This window comes from Clavelina lepadiformis, chromosome 4 (genome assembly GCF_947623445.1).
Source record: "Clavelina lepadiformis chromosome 4, kaClaLepa1.1, whole genome shotgun sequence".
NCBI classification, from domain to species: domain Eukaryota; kingdom Metazoa; phylum Chordata; class Ascidiacea; order Aplousobranchia; family Clavelinidae; genus Clavelina; species Clavelina lepadiformis.
The window spans coordinates 14,453,883-14,476,309 of NC_135243.1; the positions used below are offsets into that span (position 1 = coordinate 14,453,883).

The window sequence follows — 22,427 nt, forward strand, 5'->3', positions numbered from 1 at the left end:
GTTTGCATAGGAAATTCAAAATCACAAACAGTTGCTATATATTTAATTGAAATATACAGCATGACTAAATTGCTTACAACACCCGGTATTCCCAGGCGGTCACCCATCCAAGTACTAACAGGGCCCGAAGTTGCTTAACTTCCGAGATCGAACGAGATCGGGTCTACTCAAACTGGTATGGTCGTAGGCGATTTCAAATGAAAGAAAATGGCCTTTTCAATTCTAATTCGATTGCATAGGAAATTCAAAAAATCAAATAGTTGCTATAAATTTGATTGAAAGTTACTGCATGACTAAATTGCTTACAACACCCGGTATTCCCAGGCGGTCACCCATCCAAGTACTAACCAGGTTCGAGGTTGCTTAACCTCCGAGATCGAACGAGATCGGGTCTACTCAACCTGGTATGGTCGTAGGCGATTTCAAATGAAAGAAAATGGCCTTTTCAATTCTAATTCGATTCCATAGGAAATTCAAATAATCAAATAGTTGCTATAAATTTGATTGAAAGATACAGCATGACTAAAATGCTTACAACATCCGGTATTTCCAGGCGGTCACCCATCCATATACTAACCGGGCCCGAGGTTGTTTAATTTCCGAGATCGAACGAGATCGGGTCTACTCAACCTGGTATGGTCGTAGGCAATTTCAAAAGAAAGAAAATGGCCTTTTCAATTCTAATTCGATTGCATAGGAAATTCAAAAAAGCAAATAGTTGCTAAAAACTTAATCGAAATATACAGAATGACTAAAATGCTTACAATACCCGGTATTCCCAGGCGGTCGCTCATCCAAGTACTAACCGGGCCCGAGGTTGCTTAACTTCCGAGATCGAACGAAATCAAGTCTGCTCAACCTGGTATGGTCGTAGGCGATTTCAAACGAAAGAAAATGGCATTTTCAATTCTATTTCGTTTGCATAGGAAATTCAAAAAAGCAAACAGTTGCTATATATTTACCGGGCCCGAGGTTGCTTAACTTCCGAGATCGAACGAGATCGGGTCTACTCAACCTGGTATGGTCGTAGGTGATCTCAAAAAAAAGAAAATGGCCTTATGAATTCTTATTCGATTGCATAGGAAATTGAAAAAAGCAAATAGTTGCTAAAAATTTAATTGAAATACACAGCATGACTAAAATGCTTATAACACACGGTATTCCCAGGCGGTCACCCATCCAAGTACTAACCGGGCCCGAGGTTGCTTGACTTCCGAGATCGAACGAGATCGGGTCTACTCAACCTGGTATGGTCGTAGGTGATTTCAAAAGAAAGAAAATGGCCTTTTCAATTCTAATTCGATTGCATAGGAAATTCAAAAAGGCAAACAGATGTTATAAATTTAATTGAAGTATACAGCATGACTAAAATGCTTACAACACCCGGTATTCCCAGGCGGTCACCCATCCAAGTACTAACCGGGCCCGAGGTTGCTTAACTTCCGAGATCGAACGAGATCGGGACTACTCAGTCTGGTATGGTCGTAGGCAATTTCAAAAGAAAGAAAATGGCCTTTTCAATTCTAATTCGATTGCATAGGAAATTCAAAAAAGTAAATATTTGCTAAAAATTTAATCGAAATATACAGCATGACTAAAATGCTTACAACACCCACTATTCCCAGGCGATAACCCATCCAAGTACTAACAGGGCCCGAGGTTGCTTAACTTCGCAGAACGAACGAGATCGGGTCTACTCAACCTGGTGTGGCCGTAGGCGATTTCAAATGAAAGAAAATGGTCTTTCCAATTCTAATTCGATTGCAAAGGAAATTCAAAAAAGAATTCAGTTGCTATAAATTTAATTGAAATATACAGCATGACTAAAATGCTTACAACATCCGGTATTTCCAGGCGGTCACCCATCCATATACTAACCGGGCCCGAGGTTGCTTAATTTCCGAGATCGAACGAGATCGGGTCTACTCAACCTGGTATGGTCGTAGGCAATTTCAAAAGAAAGAAAATGGCCTTTTCAATTCTAATTCGATTGCATAGGAAATTCAAAAAAGAAAATAGTTGCTAAAAATTTAATCGAAATATACAGAATGACTAAAATGCTTACAATACCCGGTATTCCCAGGCGGTCGCTCATCCAAGTACTAACCGGGCCCGAGGTTGCTTGATTTCCGAGATCGAACGAAATCAAGTCTGCTCAACCTGGTATGGTCGTAGGCGATTTCAAACGAAAGAAAATGGCAATTTCAATTCTATTTCGTTTGCATAGGAAATTCAAAAAAGCAAACAGTTGCTATATATTTAATTGAAATATACAGCATGACTAAAATGCTTACAACACCCTGTATTCCTAGGCGGTCACCCATCCAAGTACTAACCGGGCCCGAGGTTGCTTAACTTCCGAGATCGAACGAGATCGGGTCTACTCAACCTGGTATGGTCGTAGGCAATTTCAAAAGAAATAAAATGTCTTTTTCAATTATAATTCGATTGCATAGGAAATTCAAAAACGCAAATAGTTGCTATAAAATTAATTGAAATAAACAGAATGACTAAAATGCTTACAACACCCGGTATTGCCAGGCGGTCACCCATCCAAGTACTAACCGGGTCCGAGGTTGCTTAACTTCCGAGATCGTATCTATTCAACCTGATATGGTCGTAGGTGATTTCAAAATAAAGAAAATGGCCTTTTCAATTTTAATTCGATTGCATAAGAAATTGAAAAAGGCAAACAGATGTTATAAATTTAATTGAAATATACGGCATGACTAAAATGCTTACAACACCCGGTAATCCCAGGCGGTCACCCATCCAAGTACTAACCGGGCCCGAGGTTGCTTAACTTCCGAGATCGAACGAGATCGGGACTACTCAGTCTGGTATGGTCGTAGGCAATTTCAAAAGAAAGAAAATGGCCTTTTCAATTCTAATTCGATTGCATAGGAAATTCAAAAAAGTAAATATTTGCTAAAAATTTAATCGAAATATACAGCATGACTAAAATGCTTACAGCACCCACTATTCCCAGGCGATAACCCATCCAAGTACTAACAGGGCCCGAGGTTGCTTAACTTCGCAGAACGAACGAGATCGGGTCTACTCAACCTGGTGTGGCCGTAGGCGATTTCAAATGAAAGAAAATGGTCTTTCCAATTCTAATTCGATTGCAAAGGAAATTCAAAAAAGAATTCAGTTGCTATAAATTTAATTGAAATATACAGCATGACTAAAATGCTTACAACATCCGGTATTTCCAGGCGGTCACCCATCCATATACTAACCGGGCCCGAGGTTGCTTAATTTCCGAGATCGAACGAGATCGGGTCTACTCAACCTGGTATGGTCGTAGGCAATTTCAAAAGAAAGAAAATGGCCTTTTCAATTCTAATTCGATTGCATAGGAAATTCAAAAAAGAAAATAGTTGCTAAAAATTTAATCGAAATATACAGAATGACTAAAATGCTTACAATACCCGGTATTCCCAGGCGGTCGCTCATCCAAGTACTAACCGGGCCCGAGGTTGCTTGATTTCCGAGATCGAACGAAATCAAGTCTGCTCAACCTGGTATGGTCGTAGGCGATTTCAAACGAAAGAAAATGGCAATTTCAATTCTATTTCGTTTGCATAGGAAATTCAAAAAAGCAAACAGTTGCTATATATTTAATTGAAATATACAGCATGACTAAAATGCTTACAACACCCTGTATTCCTAGGCGGTCACCCATCCAAGTACTAACCGGGCCCGAGGTTGCTTAACTTCCGAGATCGAACGAGATCGGGTCTACTCAACCTGGTATGGTCGTAGGCAATTTCAAAAGAAATAAAATGTCTTTTTCAATTATAATTCGATTGCATAGGAAATTCAAAAACGCAAATAGTTGCTATAAAATTAATTGAAATAAACAGAATGACTAAAATGCTTACAACACCCGGTATTGCCAGGCGGTCACCCATCCAAGTACTAACCGGGTCCGAGGTTGCTTAACTTCCGAGATCGTATCTATTCAACCTGATATGGTCGTAGGTGATTTCAAAATAAAGAAAATGGCCTTTTCAATTTTAATTCGATTGCATAAGAAATTGAAAAAGGCAAACAGATGTTATAAATTTAATTGAAATATACGGCATGACTAAAATGCTTACAACACCCGGTATTCCCAGGCGGTCAACCATCCAAGTACTAACCGGGCCCGAGGTTGCTTAACTTCCGAGATCGAAGGAGATCGGGTCTACTCAACCTGGTATGGTTGTAGGCAATTTCAAAAGAAAGAAAATAGATTTATGAATTCTAATTCGATTGCATAGGAAATTCAAAAAAGCAAATAGTTGGTAAAATTTTAATCGAAATATACAGCATGACTAAAATGCTTACAGCACCCACTATTCCCAGGCGATCACCCATCCAAGTACTATCCGGGCCCGATGTTGCTTAACTTCCGAGATCGAACGAGATTGGGTCTACTCAACCTGGTATGGTCGTAGACGATTTCAAATGAAATAAAATGGTCTTTCCAATTCTAATTCGATTGCATAGGAATTTCAAAATAGAAAATAGTTGTTATAAATTTGATTGAAATATACAGCATGACTAAAATGCTTACAACACCAGGTATTCCAAGGCGGTCACCCATCCAAGTACTAACCGGGCCCGAGGTTGCTTAACTTCCGAGATCGGGTCTACTCAACCTGGTATGGTCGTAGGCGAATTCAAATGAAAGAAAATGGCTTTTTTAATTATAATTCGTTTGCATAGGAAATTCAAAATCACAAACAGTTGCTATATATTTAATTGAAATATACAGCATGACTAAATTGCTTACAACACCCGGTATTCCCAGGCGGTCACCCATCCAAGTACTAACAGGGCCCGAAGTTGCTTAACTTCCGAGATCGAACGAGATCGGGTCTACTCAAACTGGTATGGTCGTAGGCGATTTCAAATGAAAGAAAATGGCCTTTTCAATTCTAATTCGATTGCATAGGAAATTCAAAAAATCAAATAGTTGCTATAAATTTGATTGAAAGTTACTGCATGACTAAATTGCTTACAACACCCGGTATTCCCAGGCGGTCACCCATCCAAGTACTAACCAGGCCCGAGGTTGCTTAACTTCCGAGATCGAACGAGATCGGGTCTACTCAACCTGGTATGGTCGTAGGCGATTTCAAATGAAAGAAAATGGCCTTTTCAATTCTAATTCGATTCCATAGGAAATTCAAATAATCAAATAGTTGCTATAAATTTGATTGAAAGATACAGCATGACTAAAATGCTTACAACATCCGGTATTTCCAGGCGGTCACCCATCCATATACTAACCGGGCCCGAGGTTGTTTAATTTCCGAGATCGAACGAGATCGGGTCTACTCAACCTGGTATGGTCGTAGGCAATTTCAAAAGAAAGAAAATGGCCTTTTCAATTCTAATTCGATTGCATAGGAAATTCAAAAAAGCAAATAGTTGCTAAAAATTTAATCGAAATATACAGAATGACTAAAATGCTTACAATACCCGGTATTCCCAGGCGGTCGCTCATCCAAGTACTAACCGGGCCCGAGGTTGCTTAACTTCCGAGATCGAACGAAATCAAGTCTGCTCAACCTGGTATGGTCGTAGGCGATTTCAAACGAAAGAAAATGGCATTTTCAATTCTATTTCGTTTGCATAGGAAATTCAAAAAAGCAAACAGTTGCTATATATTTACCGGGCCCGATGTTGCTTAACTTCCGAGATCGAACGAGATCGGGTCTACTCAACCTGGTATGGTCGTAGGTGATCTCAAAAGAAAGAAAATGGCCTTATGAATTCTTATTCGATTGCATAGGAAATTGAAAAAAGCAAATAGTTGCTAAAAATTTAATTGAAATACACAGCATGACTAAAATGCTTATAACACACGGTATTCCCAGGCGGTCACCCATCCAAGTACTAACCGGGCCCGAGGTTGCTTGACTTCCGAGATCGAACGAGATCGGGTCTACTCAACCTGGTATGGTCGTAGGTGATTTCAAAAGAAAGAAAATGGCCTTTTCAATTCTAATTCGATTGCATAGGAAATTCAAAAAGGCAAACAGATGTTATAAATTTAATTGAAGTATACAGCATGACTAAAATGCTTACAACACCCGGTATTCCCAGGCGGTCACCCATCCAAGTACTAACCGGGCCCGAGGTTGCTTAACTTCCGAGATCGAACGAGATCGGGACTACTCAGTCTGGTATGGTCGTAGGCAATTTCAAAAGAAAGAAAATGGCCTTTTCAATTCTAATTCGATTGCATAGGAAATTCAAAAAAGTAAATATTTGCAAAAAATTTAATCGAAATATACAGCATGACTAAAATGCTTACAGCACCCACTATTCCCAGGCGATAACCCATCCAAGTACTAACAGGGCCCGAGGTTGCTTAACTTCGCAGAACGAACGAGATCGGGTCTACTCAACCTGGTGTGGCCGTAGGCGATTTCAAATGAAAGAAAATGGTCTTTCCAATTCTAATTCGATTGCAAAGGAAATTCAAAAAAGAATTCAGTTGCTATAAATTTAATTGAAATATACAGCATGACTAAAATGCTTACAACATCCGGTATTTCCAGGCGGTCACCCATCCATATACTAACCGGGCCCGAGGTTGCTTAATTTCCGAGATCGAACGAGATCGGGTCTACTCAACCTGGTATGGTCGTAGGCAATTTCAAAAGAAAGAAAATGGCCTTTTCAATTCTAATTCGATTGCATAGGAAATTCAAAAAAGAAAATAGTTGCTAAAAATTTAATCGAAATATACAGAATGACTAAAATGCTTACAATACCCGGTATTCCCAGGCGGTCGCTCATCCAAGTACTAACCGGGCCCGAGGTTGCTTGATTTCCGAGATCGAACGAAATCAAGTCTGCTCAACCTGGTATGGTCGTAGGCGATTTCAAACGAAAGAAAATGGCAATTTCAATTCTATTTCGTTTGCATAGGAAATTCAAAAAAGCAAACAGTTGCTATATATTTAATTGAAATATACAGCATGACTAAAATGCTTACAACACCCTGTATTCCTAGGCGCTCACCCATCCAAGTACTAACCGGGCCCGAGGTTGCTTAACTTCCGAGATCGAACGAGATCGGGTCTACTCAACCTGGTATGGTCGTAGGCAATTTCAAAAGAAATAAAATGTCTTTTTCAATTATAATTCGATTGCATAGGAAATTCAAAAACGCAAATAGTTGCTATAAAATTAATTGAAATAAACAGAATGACTAAAATGCTTACAACACCCGGTATTGCCAGGCGGTCACCCATCCAAGTACTAACCGGGTCCGAGGTTGCTTAACTTCCGAGATCGTATCTATTCAACCTGATATGGTCGTAGGTGATTTCAAAATAAAGAAAATGGCCTTTTCAATTTTAATTCGATTGCATAAGAAATTGAAAAAGGCAAACAGATGTTATAAATTTAATTGAAATATACGGCATGACTAAAATGCTTACAACACCCGGTATTCCCAGGCGGTCAACCATCCAAGTACTAACCGGGCCCGAGGTTGCTTAACTTCCGAGATCGAAGGAGATCGGGTCTACTCAACCTGGTATGGTTGTAGGCAATTTCAAAAGAAAGAAAATGGATTTATGAATTCTAATTCGATTGCATAGGAAATTCAAAAAAGCAAATAGTTGGTAAAATTTTAATCGAAATATACAGCATGACTAAAATGCTTACAGCACCCACTATTCCCAGGCGATCACCCATCCAAGTACTATCCGGGCCCGATGTTGCTTAACTTCCGAGATCGAACGAGATTGGGTCTACTCAACCTGGTATGGTCGTAGACGATTTCAAATGAAATAAAATGGTCTTTCCAATTCTAATTCGATTGCATAGGAATTTCAAAATAGAAAATAGTTGTTATAAATTTGATTGAAATATACAGCATGACTAAAATGCTTACAACACCAGGTATTCCCAGGCGGTCACCCATCCAAGTACTAACTGGGCCCGAGGTTGCTTAACTTCCGAGATCGGGTCTACTCAACCTGGTATGGTCTTAGGCGATTTCAAATGAAAGAAAATGGCTTTTTTAATTATAATTCAATTGCATAGGAAATTCAAAATCACAAACAATTGCTATATATTTAATTGAAATATACAACATGACTAAATTGCTTACAACACCCAGTATTCCCAGTCGGTCACCCATCCAAGTACTAACCGGGCCCGAGGTTGCTTAACTTCCGAGATCGAACGAGATCGGGTTTACTCAACCTGGTATGGTCGTAGTCGATTTCAAATGGAATAAAATGGTCTTTCCAATTCTAATTAGATTGCATAGGACATTCAAAAAAGCAAATAGTTGCAATAAATTTGATTGAAAGATACAGCATGACTAAAATGCTTACAACACCCGGTATTACCCGGCAATCACCCATCCAAGTACTAACCGGGCCCGAGATTGCTTAACTTCCGAGATCGAACGAGATCAAGTCTGCTCAACCTGGTATGGTCGTAGGAGTTTTCAAATGAAAGAAAATAGATTTTTTAATTATAATTCGATTGCATAGGAAATTCAAAATCACAAACAGTTTCTTTTAATTTTATTGAAATATACAGCATGACTAAATTGCTTATAACAACAGGTATTCTCAGACGGTCACCCATCCAAGTACTAACCGGGCCCGAGGTTGCTTAACTTCCGAGATCGAACGAGGTCAGGTCTTCTCAACCTGGTATGGTCGTAGGTGATCTCAAAAGAAAGAAAATGGCCGTATGAATTCTAATTCGATTGCATAGGAAATTCAAAAAGGCAAACAGATGTTATAAATTTAATTGAAGTATACAGCATGACTAAATTGCTTACAACACCCGGTATTCCCAGGCAGTCACCCATCCAAGTACTAACCGGTCCCGAGGTTGCTTAACTTCCGAGATCGAACGAGTTCGGGTCTACTCAACCTGGTATGCTCGTAGGCGATTTCAAATGAAAGAAAATGGCCTTTTCAATTCTAATTAGATTGCATAGGACATTCAAAAACGCAAACAGTTGCAATAAATTTAATTGAAATATACAGCATGACTAAAATGCCTACACCACCCGGTATTCCCAGGCGGTCACCCACCCAAGTACTAACAGGGCCCGAGGTTGCTTAACTTCCGAGATCGAACGAGATCAGGTCTGCTCAACCTGGTATGGTCGTAGGCGATTTCAAAAGAAAGAAAATGGCTTTTTAAATTATAATTCGATTGCATAGGAAATTCAAAAAAGCAAATAGTTGCTATAAATTTAATTGAAATATACAGCATGACTAAAATGTTTACAGCACCCGGTATTCCCAGGCGGTCACCCATCCAAGTACTAACCGAGCCCGAGGTTGCTTAACTTCCGAGATCGAACGAGATCGGGTCTACTCAACCTGGTATGGTCGTAGACAATTTCAAAAGGAAGAAAATAGTCTTTCCATATCTTATTCGATTGCATAGGAAATTCAAAAAATCAAATAGTTGCTATAAATTTAATTGAAATATACAGCATGACTAAAATGTTTACAGCAACCGGTATTCCCAGGCGGTCACCCATCCAAGTACTAACCGGGCCCGAGGTTGCTTAACTTCCGAGATCGAACGAGATCGGGTCTACTCAACCTGGTATGGTCGTAGACAATTTCAAAAGGAAGAAAATAGTCTTTCCATATCTTATTCGATTGCATAGGAAATTCAAAAAAGCAAATAGTTGGTATAAATTTGATTGAAATATACAGCATGACTAAAATGCTTACAGCACCCGGTATTCCCAGGCGGTCACCCATTCAAGTACTAACCGGGCCCGAGGTTGCTTAACTTCCGAGATCGAACGAGATCGGGTCTACCAGACCTGGTATGGTCGTAGGTGATCTCAAAAGAAAGAAAATGGCCGTATGAATTCTAATTCGATTGCATAGGAAATTCAAAAAGGCAAACAGATGTTATAAATTTAATTGAAGTATACAGCATGACTAAATTGCTTACAACACCCGGTATTCCCAGGCAGTCACCCATCCAAGTACTAACCGGTCCCGAGGTTGCTTAACTTCCGAGATCGAACGAGATCGGGTCTACTCAACCTGGTATGCTCGTAGGCGATTTCAAATGAAAGAAAATGGCCTTTTCAATTCTAATTAGATTGCATAGGACATTCAAAAACGCAAACAGTTGCAATAAATTTAATTGAAATATACAGCATGACTAAAATGCCTACACCACCCGGTATTCCCAGGCGGTCACCCACCCAAGTACTAACAGGGCCCGAGGTTGCTTAACTTCCGAGATCAAACGAGATCAGGTCTGCTCAACCTGGTATGGTCGTAGGCGATTTCAAAAGAAAGGAAATGGCAATTTCAATTCTAATTCGATTGCATAGGAAATTCAAAAAAGCAATTAGTTGCTAAAAATTTAATTGAAATATATAACATGACTAAAATGCTTACAACACCCGGTATTCCAAGGCGGTCACTCATCCAAGTACTAACCGGGCCCGAGGTTGCTTAACTTACAAGATCGAACGAGATCGGGTCTACTCAACCTGGTATGGTCGTAGGCAATTTCAAAAGAAAGAAAATGGTTATTCCACTTCTAATTCGATTGCATAGGAAATTCAAAAACGCAAATAGTTCCTATAATTTTAATTGAAGTATACAGCATGACTAAAATGCTTACAACACCCTGTATTCCCAGGCGGTCACCCATCCAAGTACTAACCGGGCCCGAGGTTGCTTACCTTCCGAGATCGAACGAGATCGGGTCTACTCAACCCGGTATGGTGGTAGGCAATTTCAAATGAAAGAAAACGGATTTTTCAATTATAATTCGACTGCATAGGAAATTCAAAAAAGCAAATAGTTGCTATAATTTTAATTGGCATATACAGCATGACTAAAATGCTTACAACACCCGGTATTCCCAGGCGGTCACCCATCCAAGTACTAACCGGGCCCGAGGTTGCTTAACTTCCGAGATCGAACCAGATCGGGTCTACTCAAACTGGTATGGTCGTAGGCGATTTCAAATGAAAGAAAATGGCCTTTTCAATTCTAATTCGTTTGCATAGGAAATTCAAAAAATCAAATAGTTGCTATAATTTTGATTGAAAATTACAGCCTGACTAAAATGCTTACAACACCCGGTATTACCAGGCAATCACACATCCAAGTACTAACCGGGCCCGAGGTTGCTTAACCTCCGAGATCGAACGAGATCAGGTCTACTCAACCTGGTATGGTCGTGGGCGATTTCAAATGAAAGAAAATGGCCTTTTCAATTCTAATTCGATTGCATAGGAAATTCAAAAAAGCAAATAGTTGCTAAAAATTTAATTGAAATATACAGCATGACTAAAATGCTTACAGCACCCGGTATTCCCAGGCGGTCACCCATCCAAGTACTAACCGGGCCCGAGGTTGCTTAACTTCCGAGATCAGACGAGATCGGGTCTACTCAACCTGGTATGGTAGTAGGTGATTTCAAAAGAAAGAAAATGGCTTTTTCAATTCTAATTCGATTGCATAGGAAATTCAAAAAAGCAAACAGATGTTATAAATTTAATTGAAATATACAGCATGACTAAAATGCTTACAACACCCGGTATTCCCAGGCGGTCACCCATCCAAGTACTAACCGGGCCCGAGGTTGCTTGACTTCCGAGATCGAACAAGATCGGGTCTACTCAACCTGGTATGGTCGTAGGCAATATCAAAAGAAAGAAAATGGTCTTTCCACTTCTAATTCGATTGCATAGGAAATTCAAAAAAGCAAGTAGTTGTTATAAATTTGATTGAAATATACAGCATGACTAAAATGCTTACAACACCCGAAATTACCAGGCAATCACACATCCAAGTACTAACCGGGCCCGAGGTTGCTTAACTTCCGAGATCGAACGAGATCGGGTCTACTCAACCTGGTATCGTCGTAGGTGATCTCAAAAGAAAGAAAATGGCCTTATGAATTCTAATTGGATTGCATAGGAAATTCAAAAAAGCAAATAGTTGCTAAAAATTTAATTGAAATATACAGCATGACTAAAATGCTTATAACACACGGTATTCCCAGGCGGTCACCCATCCAAGTACAAACCGGCCCCGAGGTTGCTTGACTTCCGAGATCGAACGAGATCGGGTCTACTCAACCTGGTATGGTCGTAGGTGATTTCAAAAGAAAGAAAATGGACTTTTCAATTATAATTCGATTGCATAGGAAATTCAAAAAGGCAAACAGATGTTATAAATTTAATTGAAGTATACAGCATGACTAAAATGCTTACAACACCCGGTATTCCCAGGCGGTCACCCATCCAAGTACTAACCGGGCCCGAGTTTGCTTAACTTCCGAGATCGAACGAGATCGGGACTACTCAACCTGGTATGGTCGTAGGCAATTTCAAAAGTAAGAAAATGGCCTTTTCAATTCTAATTCGATTGCATAGGAAATTCAAAAAAGCAAATACTGGCTAAAAATTTGATTGAAATATACAGCATGACTAAAATGCTTACACCACCCACTATTCCCAGGCGATCTCCCATCCAAGTACTAACAGGGCCCGAGGTTGCTTAACTTCGGAGAACGAACGAGATCGGGTCTACTCAACCTGGTATGGTCGTAGGCGATTTCAAATGAAAGAAAATGGTCTTTCCAATTCTAATTCGATTGCATAAGAAATTCAAAAAAGCCAACAGTTGCTATAAATTTAATTGAAATATACAGCATGACTAAAATGCTTACAACACCCGGTATTTCCAGGCGGTCACCCATCCAAGTACTAACCGCGCCCGAGGTTGCTTAACTTCCGAGATCGAACGAGATCAGGTCTACTCAACCTGGTATGGTTGTAGGCAATTTCAAAAGAAAGAAAATGGCCTTTTCAATTCTAATTCGATTGCATAGGAAATTCAAAAATACAAATAGTTGCTAAAAATTCAATCGAAATATACAGCATGACTAAAATGCTTACAGCACCCACTATTCCCAGGCGATCACCCATCCAAGTACTAACCGGGCCCGAGGTTGCTTAACTTCCGAGATCGAACGAGGTCAGGTCTTCTCAACCGGGTATGGTCGTAGGCGATTTCAAAAGAAATAAAATGGCAATTTCAATTCTAATTCGATTGCATAGGAAATAAAAAAAGCAAATTGTTGCTAAAAATTTAATTGAAATATACAGCATGACTAAAATGCTTACAGCACCCGGTATTCCCAGGCGGTCACCCATTCAAATACTAATCGGGCCCGTGGTTGCTTAAATTCCGAGATCGAACGAGATCGGGTATACTCAACCTGGTATGGTCGTAGGCAATTTCAAAAGAAAGAAAATGGTCTTTCCACTTCTAATTCGATTGCATAGGAAATTCAAAAACGCAAATAGTTGCTATAATTTTAATTGACATATACAGCATGACTAAAATGCTTACAACACCCGGTATTCCCAGGCGGTCACCCATCCAAGTACTAACCGGGCCCGAGGTTGCTTAACTTCCGAGATCGAACGAGATCGGGTCTGCTCAACCTGGTATGGTCGTAGGCGATTTCAAAAGAAAGAAAATGGCTTTTTAAATTATAATTCGATTGCATAGGAAATTCAAAAAAGCAAATAGTTGCTATAAATTTAATTGAAATATACAGCATAACTAAAATGTTTACAGCACCCGGTATTCCCAGGCGGTCACCCATCCAAGTACTAACCGGGCCCGAGGTTGCTTAACTTCCGAGATCGAACGAGAACGGGTCTACTCAACCTGGTATGGTCGTAGACAATTTCAAAAAGAAGAAAATAGTCTTTCTATATCTTATTCGATTGCATAGGAAATTCAAAAAAGCAAATAGTTGTTATAAATTTGATTGAAATATACAGCATGACTAAAATGCTTACAACAACCGAATATTCCCAGGCGGTCACCCATCCAAGTACTAACAGGGCCCGAGGTTGCTTAACTTCCGAGATCGAACGAGATCAGGTCTTCCCAACCGGGTATGGTCGTAGGCGATTTCAAAAGAAAGAAAATGGCAATTTCAATTCTAATTCGATTGCATAGGAAATTAAAATAAGCAAATTGTTGCTAAAAATTTAATTGAAATATACAGAATGACTAAAATGCTTACAGCACCCGGTATTCCCAGGCGGTCACCCATTCAAGTACTAACCGGCCCCGAGGTTGCTTAACTTCCGAGATCGAACGAGATCGGGTCTACTCGACCTGGTATGGTCGTAGGTGATTTCAAAAGAAAGAAAATGGCCGTATGAATTCTAATTCGATTGCATAGGAAATTCAAAAAGGCAAACAGATGTTATAAATTTAATTGAAGTATACAGCACGACTAAAATGCTTACAACACCCGGTATTCCCAGGCAGTCACCCATCCAAGTACTAACCGGTCCCGAGGTTGCTTGACTTCCGAGATCGAACGAGATCGGGTCTACTCAACCTGGTATGCTCGTAGGCGATTTCAAATGAAAGAAAATGGCCTTTTCAATTCTAATTCGATTGCATAGGACATTCAAAAGCGCAAACAGTTGCAAAAAATTTAATTGAAATATACAGCATGACTAAAATGCCTACACCACCCGGTATTCCCAGGCGGTCACCCATCCAAGTACTAACAGGGCCCGAGGTTGCTTAACTTCCGAGATCGAACGAGATCAGGTCTGCTCAACCTGGTATGGTCGTAGGCGATTTCAAAAGAAAGGAAATGGCAATTTCAATTCTAATTCGATTGCATAGGAAATTCAAAAAAGCAAATAGTTGCTAAAAAGTTAATTGAAATATATAACATGACTAAAATGCTTACAACACCCGGTATTCCCAGGCGGTCACCCATCCAAGTACTAACCGGGCCCGAGGTTGAATAACTTCCGAGATCGAAGGAGATCGGTTCTACTCAACCTGGTATGGTCGTAGGCAATTTCAAAAGAAAGAAAATGGTCTTTCCACTTCTAATTCGATTGCATAGGAAATTCAAAAACGCAAATAGTTGCTATAATTTTAATTGACATATACAGCATGACTAAAATGCTTACAACACCCGGTATTCCCAGGCGGTCACCCATCCAAGTACTAACCGGGCCCGAGGTTGCTTAACTTCCGAGATCGAACGAGATCGGGTCTGCTCAACCTGGTATGGTCGTAGGCGATTTCAAAAGAAAGAAAATGGCTTTTTAAATTATAATTCGATTGCATAGGAAATTCAAAAAAGCAAATAGTTGCTATAAATTTAATTGAAATATACAGCATAACTAAAATGTTTACAGCACCCGGTATTCCCAGGCGGTCACCCATCCAAGTACTAACCGGGCCCGAGGTTGCTTAACTTCCGAGATCGAACGAGATCGGGTCTACTCAACCTGGTATGGTCGTAGACAATTTCAAAAGAAAGAAAATAGTCTTTCCATATCTTATTCGATTGCATAGGAAATTCAAAAAATCAAATAGTTGCTATAAATTTAATTGAAATATACAGCATGACTAAAATGTTTACAGCACCCGGTATTCCCAGGCGGTCACCCATCCAAGTACTAACCGGGCCCGAGGTTGCTTAACTTCCGAGATCGAACGAGATCGGGTCTACTCAACCTGGTATGGTCGTAGACAATTTCAAAAGGAAGAAAATAGTCTTTCCATATCTTATTCGATTGCATAGGAAATTTAAAAAAGCAAATAGTTGGTATAAATTTGATTGAAATATACAGCATGACTAAAATGCTTACAGCACCCGGTATTCCCAGGCGGTCACCCATTCAAGTACTAACCGGGCCCGAGGTTGCTTAACTTCCGAGATCGAACGAGATCGGGTCTACCAGACCTGGTATGGTCGTAGGTGATCTCAAAAGAAAGAAAATGGCCGTATGAATTCTAATTCGATTGCATAGGAAATTCAAAAAGGCAAACAGATGTTATAAATTTAATTGAAGTATACAGCATGACTAAATTGCTTACAACACCCGGTATTCCCAGGCAGTCACCCATCCAAGTACTAACCGGTCCCGAGGTTGCTTAACTTCCGAGATCGAACGAGATCGGGTCTACTCAACCTGGTATGCTCGTAGGCGATTTCAAATGAAAGAAAATGGCCTTTTCAATTCTAATTAGATTGCATAGGACATTCAAAAACGCAAACAGTTGCAATAAATTTAATTGAAACATACAGCATGACTAAAATGCCTACACCACCCGGTATTCCCAGGCGGTCACCCACCCAAGTACTAACAGGGCCCGAGGTTGCTTAACTTCCGAGATCGAACGAGATCAGGTCTGCTCAACCTGGTATGGTCGTAGGCGATTTCAAAAGAAAGGAAATGGCAATTTCAATTCTAATTCGATTGCATAGGAAATTCAAAAAAGCAAATAGTTGCAAAAAATTTAATTGAAATATATAACATGACTAAAATGCTTACAACACCCGGTATTCCCAGGCGGTCACTCATCCAAGTACTAACCGGGCCCGAGGTTGCTTAACTTCCGAGATCAAACGAGATCGGGTCTACTCAACCTGGTATGGTCGTAGGCAATTTCAAAAGAAAGAAAATGGTTATTCCACTTCTAATTCGATTGCATAGGAAATTCAAAAACGCAAATAGTTCCTATAATTTTAATTGAAGTATACAGCATGACTAAAATGCTTACAACACCCTGTATTCCCAGGCGGTCACCCATCCAAGTACTAACCGGGCCCGAGGTTGCTTAACTTCCGAGATCGGGTATACTCAACCTGGTATGGTCGTAGGCGATTTCAAAAAGAAAGAAAATGGCTTTTTTAGTTATAATTCGTTTGCATAGGAAATTCAAAATCACAAACAGTTGCTATATATTTATTTGAAATATACAGCATGACTAAAGTGCTTACAACACCCGGTATTCCCAGGCGGTCACCCATCCAAGTACTAACCGGGCCCGAGGTTGCTTACCTTCCGAGATCGAACGAGATCGGGTCTACTCGAACCCGGTATGGTGGTAGGCAATTTCAAATGAAAGAAAACGGATTTTTCAATTATAATTCGACTGCATAGGAAATTCAAAAAAGCAAATAGTTGCTATAATTTTAATTGGCATATACAGCATGACTAAAATGCTTACAACACCCGGTATTCCCAGGCGGTCACCCATCCAAGTACTAACCGGGCCCGAAGTTGCTTAACTTCCGAGATCGGGTCTACTCAACCTGGTATGGTCGTAGGCGAATTCAAATGAAAGAAAATGGCTTTTTTAATTATAATTCGTTTGCATAGGAAATTCAAAATCACAAACAGTTGCTATATATTTAATTGAAATATACAGCATGACTAAATCGCTTACAACACCCGGTATTCCCAGGCGGTCACCCATCCAAGTACTAACAAGGCCCGAGGTTGCTTAACTTCCGAGATCGAACCAGATCGGGTCTACTCAAACTGGTATGGTCGTAGGCGATTTCAAATGAAAGAAAATGGCCTTTTCAATTCTAATTCGTTTGCATAGGAAATTCAAAAAATCAAATAGTTGCTATAATTTTGATTGAAAATTACAGCATGAATAAAATGCTTACAACACCCGGTATTACCAGGCAATCACACATCCAAGTACTAACCGGGCCCGAGGTTGCTTAACCCCCGAGATCGAACGAGATCAGGTCTACTCAACCTGGTATGGTCGTGGGCGATTTCAAATGAAAGAAAATGGCCTTTTCAATTCTAATTCGATTGCATAAGAAATTCAAAAAAGCAAATAGTTGCTAAAAATTTAATTGAAATATACAGCATGACTAAAATGCTTACAGCACCCGGTATTCCCAGGCGGTCACCCATCCAAGTACTAACCGGGCCCGAGGTTGCTTAACTTCCGAGATCAGACGAGATCGGGTCTACTCAACCTGGTATGGTAGTAGGTGATTTCAAAAGAAAGAAAATGGCTTTTTCAATTCTAATTCGATTGCATAGGAAATTCAAAAACGCAAACAGATGTTATAAATTTAATTGAAATATACAGCATGACTAAAATGCTTACAACACCCGGTATTCCCAGGCGGTCACCCATCCAAGTACTAACCGGGCCCGAGGTTGCTTAACTTCCGAGATCGAACGAGATCGGGACTACTCAACCTGGTATGGTCGTAGGCAATATCAAAAGAAAGAAAATGGTCTTTCCACTTCTAATTCGATTGCATAGGAAATTCAAAAAAGCAAGTAGTTGTTATAAATTTGATTGAAATATACAGCATGACTAAAATGCTTACAACACCCGAAATTACCAGGCAATCACACATCCAAGTACTAACCGGGCCCGAGGTTGCTTAACTTCCGAGATCGAACGAGATCGGGTCTACTCAACCTGGTATCGTCGTAGGTGATCTCAAAAGAAAGAAAATGGCCTTATGAATTCTAATTGGATTGCATAGGAAATTCAAAAAAGCAAATAGTTGCTAAAAATTTAATTGAAATATACAGCATGACTAAAATGCTTATAACACACGGTATTCCCAGGCGGTCACCCATCCAAGTACAAACCGGCCCCGAGGTTGCTTGACTTCCGAGATTGAACGAGATCGGGTCTACTCAACCTGGTATGGTCGTAGGTGATTTCAAAAGAAACAAAATGGACTTTTCACTTCTAATTCGATTGCATAGGAAATTCAAAAAGGCAAACAGATGTTATAAATTTAATTGAAGTATACAGCATGACTAAAATGCTTACAACACCCGGTATTCCCAGGCGGTCACCCATCCAAGTACTAACCGGGCCCGAGTTTGCTTAACTTCCGAGATCGAACGAGATCGGGACTACTCAACCTGGTATGGTCGTAGGCAATTTCAAAAGTAAGAAAATGGCCTTTTCAATTCTAATTCGATTGCATAGGAAATTCAAAAAAGCAAATACTTGCTAAAAATTTGATTGAAATATACAGCATGACTAAAATGCTTACACCACCCACTATTCCCAGGCGATCACCCATCCAAGTACTAACAGGGCCCGAGGTTGCTTAACTTCGGAGAACGAACGAGATCGGGTCTACTCAACCTGGTATGGTCGTAGGCGATTTCAAATGAAAGAAAATGGTTTTTCCAATTCTAATTCGATTGCATAAGAAATTCAAAAAAGCCAACAGTTGCTATAAATTTAATTGAAATATACAGCATGACTAAAATGCTTACAACACCCGGTATTTCCAGGCGGTCACCCATCCAAGTACTAACCGCGCCCGAGGTTGCTTAACTTCCGAGATCGAACGAGATCAGGTCTACTCAACCTGGTATGGTCGTAGGCAATTTCAAAAGAAAGAAAATGGCCTTTTCAATTCTAATTCGATTGCATAGGAAATTTAAAAATACAAATAGTTGCTAAAAATTCAATCGAAATATACAGCATGACTAAAATGCTTACAGCACCCACTATTCCCAGGCGATCACCCATCCAAGTACTAACCGGGCCCGAGGTTGCTTAACTTCCGAGATCGAACGAGGTCAGGTCTTCTCAACCGGGTATGGTCGTAGGCGATTTCAAAAGAAATAAAATGGCAATTTCAATTCTAATTCGATTGCATAGGAAATAAAAAAAGCAAATTGTTGCTAAAAATTTAATTGAAATATACAGCATGACTAAAATGCTTACAGCACCCGGTATTCCCAGGCGGTCACCCATTCAAATACTAATCGGGCCCGTGGTTGCTTAAATTCCGAGATCGAACGAGATCGGGTATACTCAACCTGGTATGGTCGTAGGTGATTTCAAATGAAAGAAAATGGCCTTATGAATTCTAATTCGATTGCATAGGAAATTCAAAATGGCAAACAGATGTTATAAATTTAATTGAAGTATACAGCATGACTAAAATGCTTACAACACCCGGTATTCCCAGGCGGTCACCCATCCAAGTACTAACCGGGCCCGAGATTGCTTAACTTCCGAGATCGAACGAGATCAGGTCTGCTCAACCTGGTATGGTCGTAGGCGATTTCAAAAGAAAGAAAATGGCTTTTTAAATTATAATTCGATTGCATAGGAAATTCAAAAAAGCAAATAGTTGCTATAAATTTAATTGAAATATACAGCATAACTAAAATGTTTACAGCACCCGGTATTCCCAGGCGGTCACCCATCCAAGTACTAACCGGGCCCGAGGTTGCTTAACTTCCGAGATCGAACGAGATCGGGTCTACTCAACCTGGTATGGTCGTAGACAATTTCAAAAGGAAGAAAATAGTCTTTCTATATCTTATTCGATTGCATAGGAAATTCAAAAAAGCAAATAGTTGTTATAAATTTGATTGAAATATACAGCATGACTAAAATGCTTACAACACCCGAATATTCCCAGGCGGTCACCCATCCAAGTACTAACAGGGCCCGAGGTTGCTTAACTTCCGAGATCGAACGAGATCAGGTCTTCCCAACCGGGTATGGTCGTAGGCGATTTCAAAAGAAAGAAAATGGCAATTTCAATTCTAATTCGATTGCATAGGAAATTAAAATAAGCAAATTGTTGCTAAAAATTTAATTGAAATATACAGAATGACTAAAATGCTTACAGCACCCGGTATTCCCAGGCGGTCACCCATTCAAGTACTAACCGGGCCCGAGGTTGCTTAACTTCCGAGATTGAACGAGATCGGGTCTACTCGACCTGGTATGGTCGTAGGTGATCTCAAAAGAAAGAAAATGGCCGTATGAATTCTAATTCGATTGCATAGGAAATTCAAAAAGGCAAACAGATGTTATAAATTTAATTGAAGTATACAGCACGACTAAAATGCTTACAACACGCGGTATTCCCAGGCAGTCACCCATCCAAGTACTAACCGGTCCCGAGGTTGCTTGACTTCCGAGATCGAACGAGATCGGGTCTACTCAACCTGGTATGCTCGTAGGCGATTTCAAATGAAAAAAAATAGCCTTTTCAATTCTAATTCGATTGCATAGGACATTCAAAAGCGCAAACAGTTGCAAAAAATTTAATTGAAATATACAGAATGACTAAAATGCCTACACCACCCGGTATTCCCAGGCGGTCACCCATCCAAGTACTAACAGGGCCCGAGGTTGCTTAACTTCCGAGATCGAACGAGATCAGGTCTGCTCAACCTGGTATGGTCGTAGGCGATTTCAAAAGAAAGGAAATGGCAATTTCAATTCTAATTCGATTGCATAGGAAATTCAAAAAAGCAAATAGTTGCTAAAAAGTTAATTGAAATATATAACATGACTAAAATGCTTACAACACCCGGTATTCCCAGGCGGTCACCCATCCAAGTACTAATCGGGCCCGAGGTTGAATAACTTCCGAGATCGAAGGAGATCGGGTCTACTCAACCTGGTATGGTCGTAGGCAATTTCAAATGAAAGAAAATTGTCTTTCCACTTCTAATTCGATTGCATAGGAAATTCAAAAACGCAAATAGTTGCTATAATTTTAATTGACATATACAGCATGACTAAAATGCTTACAACACCCGGTATTCCCAGGCGGTCACCCATCCAAGTACTAACCGGGCCCGAGGTTGCTTAACTTCCGAGATCGAACGAGATCGGGTCTACTCAACCTGGTATGGTGGTAGGCAATTTCAAATGAAAGAAAACGGCTTTTTCAATTATAATTCGATTGCATACGAAATTCAAAAACGCAAATAGTTGCTATAATTTTAATTGGCATATACAGCATGACTAAAATGCTTACAACACCTGGTATTCCCAGGCGGTCACCCATCCAAGTACTAACCGGGCCCGAGGTTGCTTAACTTCCGAGATCGGGTCTACTCAACCTGGTATGGTCGTAGGCGAATTCAAATGAAAGAAAATGGCTTTTTTAATTATAATTCGTTTGCATAGGAAATTCAAAATCACAAACAGTTGCTATATATTTAATTGAAATATACAGCATGACTAAATTGCTTACAACACCCGGTATTCCCAGGCGGTCACCCATCCAAGTACTAACAGGGCCCGAAGTTGCTTAACTTCCGAGATCGAACGAGATCGGGTCTACTCAAACTGGTATGGTCGTAGGCGATTTCAAATGAAAGAAAATGGCCTTTTCAATTCTAATTCGATTGCATAGGAAATTCAAAAAATCAAATAGTTGCTATAAATTTGATTGAAAGTTACAGCATGACTAAACTGCTTACAACACCCGGTATTACCAGGCGGTCACCCATCCAAGTACTAACAGGGCCCGAAGTTGCTTAACTTCCGAGATCGAACGAGATCGGGTCTACTCAAACTGGTATGGTCGTAGGCGATTTCAAATAAAAGAAAATGGCCTTTTCAATTCTAATTCGATTGCATAGGAAATTCAAAAAATCAAATAGTTGCTATAAATTTGATTGAAATATACAGCATGACTAAAATGCTTACAGCACCCGGTATTCCCAGGCGATCACCCATCCAAGTACTAACCGGGCCCGAGGTTGCTTAACTTCCGAGATCAGACGAGATCGGGTCTACTCAACCTGGTATGGTAGTAGGTGATTTCAAAAGAAAGAAAAT

The 22,427-nt window shown here is 40.0% G+C and overlaps 32 non-coding genes and 61 pseudogenes across 32 annotated transcripts; all 93 read right to left on the reverse strand.

Annotated features, from left to right (window-relative positions):
• Nucleotides 1-70: 70 nt before the first annotated feature.
• LOC143455642 (5S ribosomal RNA) lies at nt 71-189 on the reverse strand (annotated as a pseudogene).
• Nucleotides 190-299: 110 nt separating this feature from the next.
• On the reverse strand, nt 300-418 carry LOC143455383 (5S ribosomal RNA; annotated as a pseudogene).
• Nucleotides 419-528: 110 nt separating this feature from the next.
• LOC143455748 (5S ribosomal RNA) lies at nt 529-647 on the reverse strand (annotated as a pseudogene).
• Nucleotides 648-757: 110 nt separating this feature from the next.
• On the reverse strand, nt 758-876 carry LOC143456456 (5S ribosomal RNA; annotated as a pseudogene).
• A 266-nt stretch (nt 877-1,142) lies between these two features.
• Nucleotides 1,143-1,261, reverse strand: LOC143456044 (5S ribosomal RNA; annotated as a pseudogene).
• Nucleotides 1,262-1,371: 110 nt separating this feature from the next.
• LOC143455111 (5S ribosomal RNA) lies at nt 1,372-1,490 on the reverse strand. The gene has a single exon (XR_013116704.1). It is a non-coding gene; the product is annotated as a 5S ribosomal RNA (ribosomal RNA).
• Nucleotides 1,491-1,829: 339 nt separating this feature from the next.
• LOC143455468 (5S ribosomal RNA) lies at nt 1,830-1,948 on the reverse strand (annotated as a pseudogene).
• A 110-nt stretch (nt 1,949-2,058) lies between these two features.
• LOC143456740 (5S ribosomal RNA) lies at nt 2,059-2,177 on the reverse strand (annotated as a pseudogene).
• Nucleotides 2,178-2,287: 110 nt separating this feature from the next.
• Nucleotides 2,288-2,406, reverse strand: LOC143454893 (5S ribosomal RNA). Its single transcript, XR_013116497.1, has one exon. It is a non-coding gene; the product is annotated as a 5S ribosomal RNA (ribosomal RNA).
• Nucleotides 2,407-2,735: 329 nt separating this feature from the next.
• Nucleotides 2,736-2,854, reverse strand: LOC143456090 (5S ribosomal RNA; annotated as a pseudogene).
• A 110-nt stretch (nt 2,855-2,964) lies between these two features.
• On the reverse strand, nt 2,965-3,083 carry LOC143457400 (5S ribosomal RNA; annotated as a pseudogene).
• Nucleotides 3,084-3,193: 110 nt separating this feature from the next.
• On the reverse strand, nt 3,194-3,312 carry LOC143455469 (5S ribosomal RNA; annotated as a pseudogene).
• A 110-nt stretch (nt 3,313-3,422) lies between these two features.
• LOC143456742 (5S ribosomal RNA) lies at nt 3,423-3,541 on the reverse strand (annotated as a pseudogene).
• A 110-nt stretch (nt 3,542-3,651) lies between these two features.
• Nucleotides 3,652-3,770, reverse strand: LOC143454894 (5S ribosomal RNA). The gene has a single exon (XR_013116498.1). It is a non-coding gene; the product is annotated as a 5S ribosomal RNA (ribosomal RNA).
• Nucleotides 3,771-4,099: 329 nt separating this feature from the next.
• Nucleotides 4,100-4,218, reverse strand: LOC143454501 (5S ribosomal RNA). The gene has a single exon (XR_013116120.1). It is a non-coding gene; the product is annotated as a 5S ribosomal RNA (ribosomal RNA).
• Nucleotides 4,219-4,328: 110 nt separating this feature from the next.
• On the reverse strand, nt 4,329-4,447 carry LOC143457148 (5S ribosomal RNA; annotated as a pseudogene).
• A 110-nt stretch (nt 4,448-4,557) lies between these two features.
• LOC143456530 (5S ribosomal RNA) lies at nt 4,558-4,666 on the reverse strand (annotated as a pseudogene).
• Nucleotides 4,667-4,776: 110 nt separating this feature from the next.
• Nucleotides 4,777-4,895, reverse strand: LOC143455643 (5S ribosomal RNA; annotated as a pseudogene).
• Nucleotides 4,896-5,005: 110 nt separating this feature from the next.
• On the reverse strand, nt 5,006-5,124 carry LOC143453874 (5S ribosomal RNA). The gene has a single exon (XR_013115524.1). It is a non-coding gene; the product is annotated as a 5S ribosomal RNA (ribosomal RNA).
• Nucleotides 5,125-5,234: 110 nt separating this feature from the next.
• LOC143455749 (5S ribosomal RNA) lies at nt 5,235-5,353 on the reverse strand (annotated as a pseudogene).
• A 110-nt stretch (nt 5,354-5,463) lies between these two features.
• LOC143456457 (5S ribosomal RNA) lies at nt 5,464-5,582 on the reverse strand (annotated as a pseudogene).
• Nucleotides 5,583-5,848: 266 nt separating this feature from the next.
• Nucleotides 5,849-5,967, reverse strand: LOC143456045 (5S ribosomal RNA; annotated as a pseudogene).
• Nucleotides 5,968-6,077: 110 nt separating this feature from the next.
• LOC143455113 (5S ribosomal RNA) lies at nt 6,078-6,196 on the reverse strand. The gene has a single exon (XR_013116706.1). It is a non-coding gene; the product is annotated as a 5S ribosomal RNA (ribosomal RNA).
• A 110-nt stretch (nt 6,197-6,306) lies between these two features.
• LOC143457401 (5S ribosomal RNA) lies at nt 6,307-6,425 on the reverse strand (annotated as a pseudogene).
• Nucleotides 6,426-6,535: 110 nt separating this feature from the next.
• Nucleotides 6,536-6,654, reverse strand: LOC143455470 (5S ribosomal RNA; annotated as a pseudogene).
• Nucleotides 6,655-6,764: 110 nt separating this feature from the next.
• Nucleotides 6,765-6,883, reverse strand: LOC143456743 (5S ribosomal RNA; annotated as a pseudogene).
• A 110-nt stretch (nt 6,884-6,993) lies between these two features.
• Nucleotides 6,994-7,112, reverse strand: LOC143455995 (5S ribosomal RNA; annotated as a pseudogene).
• A 329-nt stretch (nt 7,113-7,441) lies between these two features.
• On the reverse strand, nt 7,442-7,560 carry LOC143454502 (5S ribosomal RNA). Its single transcript, XR_013116121.1, has one exon. It is a non-coding gene; the product is annotated as a 5S ribosomal RNA (ribosomal RNA).
• Nucleotides 7,561-7,670: 110 nt separating this feature from the next.
• LOC143457149 (5S ribosomal RNA) lies at nt 7,671-7,789 on the reverse strand (annotated as a pseudogene).
• Nucleotides 7,790-7,899: 110 nt separating this feature from the next.
• On the reverse strand, nt 7,900-8,008 carry LOC143457084 (5S ribosomal RNA; annotated as a pseudogene).
• Nucleotides 8,009-8,118: 110 nt separating this feature from the next.
• Nucleotides 8,119-8,237, reverse strand: LOC143454809 (5S ribosomal RNA). The gene has a single exon (XR_013116416.1). It is a non-coding gene; the product is annotated as a 5S ribosomal RNA (ribosomal RNA).
• A 110-nt stretch (nt 8,238-8,347) lies between these two features.
• Nucleotides 8,348-8,466, reverse strand: LOC143457083 (5S ribosomal RNA; annotated as a pseudogene).
• Nucleotides 8,467-8,576: 110 nt separating this feature from the next.
• Nucleotides 8,577-8,695, reverse strand: LOC143456730 (5S ribosomal RNA; annotated as a pseudogene).
• A 110-nt stretch (nt 8,696-8,805) lies between these two features.
• Nucleotides 8,806-8,924, reverse strand: LOC143456380 (5S ribosomal RNA; annotated as a pseudogene).
• A 110-nt stretch (nt 8,925-9,034) lies between these two features.
• LOC143455102 (5S ribosomal RNA) lies at nt 9,035-9,153 on the reverse strand. Its single transcript, XR_013116695.1, has one exon. It is a non-coding gene; the product is annotated as a 5S ribosomal RNA (ribosomal RNA).
• A 110-nt stretch (nt 9,154-9,263) lies between these two features.
• Nucleotides 9,264-9,382, reverse strand: LOC143454504 (5S ribosomal RNA). The gene has a single exon (XR_013116123.1). It is a non-coding gene; the product is annotated as a 5S ribosomal RNA (ribosomal RNA).
• Nucleotides 9,383-9,492: 110 nt separating this feature from the next.
• On the reverse strand, nt 9,493-9,611 carry LOC143454860 (5S ribosomal RNA). The gene has a single exon (XR_013116465.1). It is a non-coding gene; the product is annotated as a 5S ribosomal RNA (ribosomal RNA).
• Nucleotides 9,612-9,721: 110 nt separating this feature from the next.
• LOC143455867 (5S ribosomal RNA) lies at nt 9,722-9,840 on the reverse strand (annotated as a pseudogene).
• A 110-nt stretch (nt 9,841-9,950) lies between these two features.
• On the reverse strand, nt 9,951-10,069 carry LOC143455931 (5S ribosomal RNA; annotated as a pseudogene).
• A 110-nt stretch (nt 10,070-10,179) lies between these two features.
• On the reverse strand, nt 10,180-10,298 carry LOC143455267 (5S ribosomal RNA). The gene has a single exon (XR_013116852.1). It is a non-coding gene; the product is annotated as a 5S ribosomal RNA (ribosomal RNA).
• Nucleotides 10,299-10,408: 110 nt separating this feature from the next.
• Nucleotides 10,409-10,527, reverse strand: LOC143456366 (5S ribosomal RNA; annotated as a pseudogene).
• Nucleotides 10,528-10,637: 110 nt separating this feature from the next.
• LOC143456055 (5S ribosomal RNA) lies at nt 10,638-10,756 on the reverse strand (annotated as a pseudogene).
• A 110-nt stretch (nt 10,757-10,866) lies between these two features.
• LOC143455014 (5S ribosomal RNA) lies at nt 10,867-10,985 on the reverse strand. Its single transcript, XR_013116613.1, has one exon. It is a non-coding gene; the product is annotated as a 5S ribosomal RNA (ribosomal RNA).
• Nucleotides 10,986-11,095: 110 nt separating this feature from the next.
• Nucleotides 11,096-11,214, reverse strand: LOC143457046 (5S ribosomal RNA; annotated as a pseudogene).
• A 110-nt stretch (nt 11,215-11,324) lies between these two features.
• LOC143455167 (5S ribosomal RNA) lies at nt 11,325-11,443 on the reverse strand. Its single transcript, XR_013116757.1, has one exon. It is a non-coding gene; the product is annotated as a 5S ribosomal RNA (ribosomal RNA).
• Nucleotides 11,444-11,553: 110 nt separating this feature from the next.
• Nucleotides 11,554-11,672, reverse strand: LOC143454622 (5S ribosomal RNA). The gene has a single exon (XR_013116235.1). It is a non-coding gene; the product is annotated as a 5S ribosomal RNA (ribosomal RNA).
• Nucleotides 11,673-11,782: 110 nt separating this feature from the next.
• LOC143456859 (5S ribosomal RNA) lies at nt 11,783-11,901 on the reverse strand (annotated as a pseudogene).
• A 110-nt stretch (nt 11,902-12,011) lies between these two features.
• LOC143456937 (5S ribosomal RNA) lies at nt 12,012-12,130 on the reverse strand (annotated as a pseudogene).
• A 110-nt stretch (nt 12,131-12,240) lies between these two features.
• Nucleotides 12,241-12,359, reverse strand: LOC143454409 (5S ribosomal RNA). Its single transcript, XR_013116034.1, has one exon. It is a non-coding gene; the product is annotated as a 5S ribosomal RNA (ribosomal RNA).
• Nucleotides 12,360-12,469: 110 nt separating this feature from the next.
• Nucleotides 12,470-12,588, reverse strand: LOC143457109 (5S ribosomal RNA; annotated as a pseudogene).
• A 110-nt stretch (nt 12,589-12,698) lies between these two features.
• On the reverse strand, nt 12,699-12,817 carry LOC143455709 (5S ribosomal RNA; annotated as a pseudogene).
• A 110-nt stretch (nt 12,818-12,927) lies between these two features.
• Nucleotides 12,928-13,046, reverse strand: LOC143456785 (5S ribosomal RNA; annotated as a pseudogene).
• A 109-nt stretch (nt 13,047-13,155) lies between these two features.
• LOC143455308 (5S ribosomal RNA) lies at nt 13,156-13,274 on the reverse strand. Its single transcript, XR_013116891.1, has one exon. It is a non-coding gene; the product is annotated as a 5S ribosomal RNA (ribosomal RNA).
• A 110-nt stretch (nt 13,275-13,384) lies between these two features.
• Nucleotides 13,385-13,503, reverse strand: LOC143456807 (5S ribosomal RNA). Its single transcript, XR_013117089.1, has one exon. It is a non-coding gene; the product is annotated as a 5S ribosomal RNA (ribosomal RNA).
• Nucleotides 13,504-13,613: 110 nt separating this feature from the next.
• Nucleotides 13,614-13,732, reverse strand: LOC143455020 (5S ribosomal RNA). Its single transcript, XR_013116619.1, has one exon. It is a non-coding gene; the product is annotated as a 5S ribosomal RNA (ribosomal RNA).
• A 110-nt stretch (nt 13,733-13,842) lies between these two features.
• LOC143455515 (5S ribosomal RNA) lies at nt 13,843-13,962 on the reverse strand (annotated as a pseudogene).
• Nucleotides 13,963-14,072: 110 nt separating this feature from the next.
• Nucleotides 14,073-14,191, reverse strand: LOC143456505 (5S ribosomal RNA; annotated as a pseudogene).
• A 110-nt stretch (nt 14,192-14,301) lies between these two features.
• LOC143456300 (5S ribosomal RNA) lies at nt 14,302-14,420 on the reverse strand (annotated as a pseudogene).
• A 110-nt stretch (nt 14,421-14,530) lies between these two features.
• On the reverse strand, nt 14,531-14,649 carry LOC143454974 (5S ribosomal RNA). The gene has a single exon (XR_013116575.1). It is a non-coding gene; the product is annotated as a 5S ribosomal RNA (ribosomal RNA).
• A 110-nt stretch (nt 14,650-14,759) lies between these two features.
• Nucleotides 14,760-14,878, reverse strand: LOC143456160 (5S ribosomal RNA; annotated as a pseudogene).
• A 110-nt stretch (nt 14,879-14,988) lies between these two features.
• LOC143456819 (5S ribosomal RNA) lies at nt 14,989-15,107 on the reverse strand. The gene has a single exon (XR_013117090.1). It is a non-coding gene; the product is annotated as a 5S ribosomal RNA (ribosomal RNA).
• A 110-nt stretch (nt 15,108-15,217) lies between these two features.
• Nucleotides 15,218-15,336, reverse strand: LOC143453966 (5S ribosomal RNA). Its single transcript, XR_013115613.1, has one exon. It is a non-coding gene; the product is annotated as a 5S ribosomal RNA (ribosomal RNA).
• Nucleotides 15,337-15,446: 110 nt separating this feature from the next.
• Nucleotides 15,447-15,565, reverse strand: LOC143453968 (5S ribosomal RNA). The gene has a single exon (XR_013115615.1). It is a non-coding gene; the product is annotated as a 5S ribosomal RNA (ribosomal RNA).
• A 110-nt stretch (nt 15,566-15,675) lies between these two features.
• Nucleotides 15,676-15,794, reverse strand: LOC143455868 (5S ribosomal RNA; annotated as a pseudogene).
• Nucleotides 15,795-15,904: 110 nt separating this feature from the next.
• On the reverse strand, nt 15,905-16,023 carry LOC143455932 (5S ribosomal RNA; annotated as a pseudogene).
• A 110-nt stretch (nt 16,024-16,133) lies between these two features.
• LOC143455103 (5S ribosomal RNA) lies at nt 16,134-16,252 on the reverse strand. Its single transcript, XR_013116696.1, has one exon. It is a non-coding gene; the product is annotated as a 5S ribosomal RNA (ribosomal RNA).
• Nucleotides 16,253-16,362: 110 nt separating this feature from the next.
• Nucleotides 16,363-16,481, reverse strand: LOC143454517 (5S ribosomal RNA). The gene has a single exon (XR_013116136.1). It is a non-coding gene; the product is annotated as a 5S ribosomal RNA (ribosomal RNA).
• Nucleotides 16,482-16,591: 110 nt separating this feature from the next.
• Nucleotides 16,592-16,700, reverse strand: LOC143456536 (5S ribosomal RNA; annotated as a pseudogene).
• Nucleotides 16,701-16,811: 111 nt separating this feature from the next.
• On the reverse strand, nt 16,812-16,931 carry LOC143456118 (5S ribosomal RNA; annotated as a pseudogene).
• Nucleotides 16,932-17,041: 110 nt separating this feature from the next.
• On the reverse strand, nt 17,042-17,150 carry LOC143456644 (5S ribosomal RNA; annotated as a pseudogene).
• A 110-nt stretch (nt 17,151-17,260) lies between these two features.
• LOC143456009 (5S ribosomal RNA) lies at nt 17,261-17,379 on the reverse strand (annotated as a pseudogene).
• Nucleotides 17,380-17,489: 110 nt separating this feature from the next.
• On the reverse strand, nt 17,490-17,608 carry LOC143457194 (5S ribosomal RNA; annotated as a pseudogene).
• Nucleotides 17,609-17,718: 110 nt separating this feature from the next.
• Nucleotides 17,719-17,837, reverse strand: LOC143455168 (5S ribosomal RNA). The gene has a single exon (XR_013116758.1). It is a non-coding gene; the product is annotated as a 5S ribosomal RNA (ribosomal RNA).
• Nucleotides 17,838-17,947: 110 nt separating this feature from the next.
• Nucleotides 17,948-18,066, reverse strand: LOC143453595 (5S ribosomal RNA). The gene has a single exon (XR_013115255.1). It is a non-coding gene; the product is annotated as a 5S ribosomal RNA (ribosomal RNA).
• A 110-nt stretch (nt 18,067-18,176) lies between these two features.
• LOC143456860 (5S ribosomal RNA) lies at nt 18,177-18,295 on the reverse strand (annotated as a pseudogene).
• Nucleotides 18,296-18,405: 110 nt separating this feature from the next.
• LOC143457223 (5S ribosomal RNA) lies at nt 18,406-18,524 on the reverse strand (annotated as a pseudogene).
• A 110-nt stretch (nt 18,525-18,634) lies between these two features.
• On the reverse strand, nt 18,635-18,753 carry LOC143454410 (5S ribosomal RNA). The gene has a single exon (XR_013116035.1). It is a non-coding gene; the product is annotated as a 5S ribosomal RNA (ribosomal RNA).
• Nucleotides 18,754-18,863: 110 nt separating this feature from the next.
• LOC143457050 (5S ribosomal RNA) lies at nt 18,864-18,982 on the reverse strand (annotated as a pseudogene).
• A 110-nt stretch (nt 18,983-19,092) lies between these two features.
• On the reverse strand, nt 19,093-19,211 carry LOC143455649 (5S ribosomal RNA; annotated as a pseudogene).
• Nucleotides 19,212-19,321: 110 nt separating this feature from the next.
• On the reverse strand, nt 19,322-19,440 carry LOC143456786 (5S ribosomal RNA; annotated as a pseudogene).
• A 109-nt stretch (nt 19,441-19,549) lies between these two features.
• Nucleotides 19,550-19,668, reverse strand: LOC143455790 (5S ribosomal RNA; annotated as a pseudogene).
• Nucleotides 19,669-19,778: 110 nt separating this feature from the next.
• On the reverse strand, nt 19,779-19,897 carry LOC143454202 (5S ribosomal RNA). Its single transcript, XR_013115837.1, has one exon. It is a non-coding gene; the product is annotated as a 5S ribosomal RNA (ribosomal RNA).
• A 110-nt stretch (nt 19,898-20,007) lies between these two features.
• LOC143453969 (5S ribosomal RNA) lies at nt 20,008-20,126 on the reverse strand. The gene has a single exon (XR_013115616.1). It is a non-coding gene; the product is annotated as a 5S ribosomal RNA (ribosomal RNA).
• Nucleotides 20,127-20,236: 110 nt separating this feature from the next.
• On the reverse strand, nt 20,237-20,356 carry LOC143455912 (5S ribosomal RNA; annotated as a pseudogene).
• Nucleotides 20,357-20,466: 110 nt separating this feature from the next.
• On the reverse strand, nt 20,467-20,585 carry LOC143456313 (5S ribosomal RNA; annotated as a pseudogene).
• Nucleotides 20,586-20,695: 110 nt separating this feature from the next.
• Nucleotides 20,696-20,814, reverse strand: LOC143456875 (5S ribosomal RNA; annotated as a pseudogene).
• A 110-nt stretch (nt 20,815-20,924) lies between these two features.
• Nucleotides 20,925-21,043, reverse strand: LOC143454975 (5S ribosomal RNA). The gene has a single exon (XR_013116576.1). It is a non-coding gene; the product is annotated as a 5S ribosomal RNA (ribosomal RNA).
• Nucleotides 21,044-21,153: 110 nt separating this feature from the next.
• On the reverse strand, nt 21,154-21,272 carry LOC143455568 (5S ribosomal RNA; annotated as a pseudogene).
• Nucleotides 21,273-21,382: 110 nt separating this feature from the next.
• Nucleotides 21,383-21,501, reverse strand: LOC143454282 (5S ribosomal RNA). The gene has a single exon (XR_013115914.1). It is a non-coding gene; the product is annotated as a 5S ribosomal RNA (ribosomal RNA).
• Nucleotides 21,502-21,611: 110 nt separating this feature from the next.
• On the reverse strand, nt 21,612-21,720 carry LOC143456126 (5S ribosomal RNA; annotated as a pseudogene).
• Nucleotides 21,721-21,830: 110 nt separating this feature from the next.
• LOC143455644 (5S ribosomal RNA) lies at nt 21,831-21,949 on the reverse strand (annotated as a pseudogene).
• Nucleotides 21,950-22,059: 110 nt separating this feature from the next.
• On the reverse strand, nt 22,060-22,178 carry LOC143456476 (5S ribosomal RNA; annotated as a pseudogene).
• A 110-nt stretch (nt 22,179-22,288) lies between these two features.
• Nucleotides 22,289-22,407, reverse strand: LOC143455703 (5S ribosomal RNA; annotated as a pseudogene).
• Nucleotides 22,408-22,427: the final 20 nt, after the last annotated feature.